Source organism: Octopus bimaculoides, chromosome 14 (assembly GCF_001194135.2).
Source record: "Octopus bimaculoides isolate UCB-OBI-ISO-001 chromosome 14, ASM119413v2, whole genome shotgun sequence".
Lineage (NCBI taxonomy): Eukaryota > Metazoa > Mollusca > Cephalopoda > Octopoda > Octopodidae > Octopus > Octopus bimaculoides.
In genome coordinates this window covers 2,753,232-2,757,749 of record NC_068994.1, presented here as the reverse complement: position 1 = coordinate 2,757,749, position 4,518 = coordinate 2,753,232, and the positions used below count along the sequence as shown (strand labels likewise).

At 32.4% G+C, this 4,518-nt stretch overlaps 1 protein-coding gene across 1 annotated transcript in view; it reads right to left on the bottom strand.

Annotated features, from left to right (window-relative positions):
- The window catches only part of LOC106867374 (protocadherin gamma-B6), a 51,415-nt gene extending 48,572 nt beyond the window's left edge, over positions 1-2,843 (bottom strand). The window contains exon 1 of the mRNA XM_014912229.2: positions 2,413-2,843. The gene's annotated coding sequence lies outside the window, so the exon portion shown is untranslated. The remainder of the gene's footprint in view (positions 1-2,412) is intronic.
- Positions 2,844-4,518: the final 1,675 nt, after the last annotated feature.

Below are 4,518 nucleotides of genomic sequence, written 5' to 3'. Positions count from 1 at the left end.
ATAGGAGGGGGCTGAGGACAGAAACCTTGGTGGACCCCTACCTCTACCCGGAATTCATTCGGATAGCTGGTCCCTCTGTTGGGTTAACACACGGCAGACTCTCTTTCTCCCATTCATTCTCTTTATTGAGCAATTTATTGTAGTGGCATCACCAGACCTCTTTCTTTGCAGCCTCATTTAGTGCAAGCGTACCATCATCCATGCGAACACATTTCTCTCCTACGACATCACTATTCTCTCTCCTACACTGTCTTGCAACACAAAATGTCTCAAGTCTTTGATCCTCACAGCGCAGAACATTGGCAAATCTTTTCTTATCTGCTTCCCCTCTGACTAAATAAACCTGTCGCCTAGCTTCCCTTCTGGCAGATTGGTACAATTCCCTGCTACAATTCCTCTGTCCTGATTTTGTAGTCTTGTAAGCTGCATAGTAACCTGACAAGGGCTGATGTCTTGAATAGAACACCCAATACATGTCGTAAAGTGTTTGGTGCTAGGAGGGGCATCCATCTGTAGAAACCAGGCCAAGTTGACACTGGGGCATGTTGGAATTCTTGTACATTTTGAATCCTGTTAATCCATCCAGCCCATGACAGCACACACACACACACACACACACATATATATATATGAATGTGTATATATATATGTGTGTGTGTGTGTGTGTATACATATGCATGCATATGTTTGTGTATCTATACTTATTATTCTTAAACAGTGACTTTGAAGTTTCAGTCAGCTAAGAGTCAAATGATGGCTTAGTAAGGTGAAACTTTGAAGTCACTGTCAGTAACATTCTTGTTTAAGAATAATAAATTTGTACTCTACAAAAGTATAGAGTGACCCATTAGATTAATGTGAAATTGTTTTTATTATAACTGAACATAAAAACAGACATTAATATATGTGTATCTGTATGTATGTTTATATATATATATATATATATATATATATATATATATATATGTGTGTGTGTGTGTGTGTGTGTGTGTATACATCAATGCATGCATATACATACATACACACACCAACATGCATGTATATATACATTTGTAAATGCACCTATAGGTATAAATATAAGCTCATATATAAATAAGAATGTGTGTGCATATATGTACAGCTCTAGCTTATATCATATATGTACATATAATTATTTAAATATCTGTTCCACAGATATGATACATAGTTTATATACAATACATTTATTCATCCTAACATACTTGTGCACAAACAAATACACATTTATTGCTATAAACTTTCAACATGTGAAAATGTATATTTGCATTAATAGAAACAAAGCATATATACACAACCCCTAAACAGAACTATAAAAATATCTACACGTGATTTCCTGTTAACTTTTAATTAGTCACCTTTTATCTGACTTTAATTAATTTCCTATCGAAACGCAATATTCTTTCAATTCTCTGATTAGAAACAAGATATTCTTTAGCCACTATTATTTTCAACACGCCAACTAGTCTTTGATATATGGTTCAATCTATTGTATAAAACTATTCAGAATGTCAGACCTAGCTCTAGTCAATTGTTAATTTTGGCTTGAGTAATTCAATGATAAATTGTATAAAATTCTATAAATTTACACTGAAATACATTTTTGATTTTATTTTACATTATCAGAATTTACTGATCAATGGGCATCTATAAACTAATATAGTATTTCAGCTTTCTAAAGAAATATCAGATAAAAGTTCCGTGTTTTATTTTAACAGAGTATTGATTAAATAGAATTCCCAATGTCGGCCATTTTGATTGACTATCTCCCAGCTGTCAATGAAAGCTATGATTACATTATAGGAGACTGCAATATCTAACACTAGCAAGAGAGTCCTTTCCTTACAATCTATAGAACTCTGTCAGGTTTCATGACCTCAGTGTGGATTTCATGAATCCTACTCTTTGTATCACTGATGCTCTATTGTTAAGTCTTTCTGACTCAAACAAAGCCTCAGGCTAGCTACACAATGAGACTGAATTCTATGAAGACTTATATTACAGTAAATCAATAAACATCCCCAACAGCCAATAAGGGAAAAATCTCCTTAAGATCTGGTATGACAGATAGTTTTCTGTAAACTTCCCTATAATAACATAGCACTCCCTCTTTCTCAACAAATTCATGTGGAAAGCTTTTATTATTTAATATTTTCCTATTCTTAAAGAGTTAGAGAAATTTCATTAATTTCTATTCACTTCAAAAATGAATGTTACACAGATTTTGTGAAATTATTTTATTTTTTCAGTTGTTTAAAAGCACTCTATATTTATATGAGAATGCATTTAACTGAAAAGTCAGAGATATTCATATGATTCGGAACATTTTTCCCAGTTTGAATGTTTAGGAAAAGTAAATATATAAAATAAAATTAAAAAGTAAATGTAAAAACTTACTTTCATTTTGTTTTATCCCTAGTTTTGAACTATGATAGGCAACGTATCCCAATGAAAGGCTTCACTGTTGCTGCAGTGTCCTGATCTTTGAGAGTCTGTATCATGACTTGGTGAAAGCCTATACTCTGTGTGTAACTTTTGAATCTGTGATTGAGTGAGAAAGTCTGTTAGCATTAACCTCTGACTGGTTGATTGTGATTGGTACTGAAAGATACTAGAAGCATCAATCCAACACTTTTAGCTTCTCTTAGGAAATCTCTTACACCCACAAAGTTGAACCAATCAAATCATTTATCATTTACACAGCTAATTCACATGAAAGTTTGTGTATGCATGTGTCTATATATGCATCAGTTTAACAAAACATACTTGATAGCTCTAAAATATTACTATTAGTTGTGCACATCTAAGTGAACATATATGCATGTGAGTGTGATTGAGTCTGTGTGTGAGAAAGTGAATAAATAAGATAAACACCTAAGATATATTTAAATGTGTTCTTCCTAATGACATACTATAATGTAGATGCAAAGAAACAGTTTAGTACAAATGAATTTTGAAACATAAATTTCTCTAAATAAGAGAAATAATTACTTTCCTTCTCCCAATATGATAAGAATAAGATTTGGTAATTTTTGAATAAAAATAAAAATCATTCTTTCAGGTATCATTCTTTAAATTCAAGACATTTCTCAAAAATTGAGTTTCCGGGAAGAGTATTTCTTACTGATGTGTGTGTGTATGTATAATGCATGTGCTTGTGTGGGTATACATACATACATACATACATAAATTATATATGTGTGTGTGTGTGTGTGTGTGTGTGTGTGTGTTACTGACAGATTCAGTAATATCTCATTTTGAGCTAGAAATAAATAAAATGTGTGTGTGTATGTGGGAAAGCAAAAGAACTATCAATATTTCATGTTCCCTTCCAGTTAGGGAAATAATTATTTCATACATTATTTATTTTTCATTTTCAACTGTCTTCTATCTTTCTTCTGCAGAACTGAGGAATACAGATGGGAAACATTGTAGTGGCTTTTGGGTTTCTTTTTATATATGTTTATTTTAACTTCTTTACATCAGTAATTGCAGTTCAGCTGTTTAATAATTCATGCAATTTCCCAAATATTTCTAACTCAGTGAATGATAATTCTTTCTTATTCACTATTTTATATGATGTTGGCTTAGCTGCACAAGCTTAACAAATACTACTGTCATAAATATACTAAACACACATACATTCACATTATACACTTCAAATCTCTTTTACAAATATCTGGTGTATGTATGTACACACACACATACACACACATATATATATATGCAAAAATTATGAATATACACACAGAAACACACAAGTTTTAACGAATGAGGAGAGCATTCATGCTTTCTTTGAATTAGTTTATTCATATCCATTTTATTAATTCTATTTCTTTCCAATGTGGCAAAAATTAGATATGACCTTTAAGAGTCTATATACTGAGCGAAAAGTTTTATGTATTGTAGTCCCCTCAAAACCTGCCATCTTATATATTTAAAAGTATGTATAAACTATATTTGAAAGGAAAACATGGGTCTTATTGACACCATTACCTCTCATAACCTATATATACATACATATGTATACACACACATATACTTACTAGAAAAAGAAGACGGAGAAACTGATGTATAGACATCAGTTTATTTGATGCACAATATATATATATATATATATATTTGGTTAATGAGAGAGACAGAAGATGGGAGAAACTCAAAAGCCACTACAATGTTTCTCAATCTGTATTCCATCTTCCATCTCTCTCATTAACAAAATACACAATGAACACTGTGAAAGTGAATGTGCTTTACTGGTAAGCTATAAGGTATATACCATATGTCTTCTAATCTCTAATGTCCAGGAGGCTCTCTTGAGTTAGAACATAGACATCAGTTTATTTGATGCACAATATATCATCATCATCATCATCATCGTTTAACGTCCGCTTTCCATGCTAGCATGGGTTGGACGATTTGACTGGGGACTGGTGAAACCGGATGGCAACACCAGGCTCCAATCTAATTTGGCAGAGTTTCTACAGCTGGATGCCCTTCCTAACG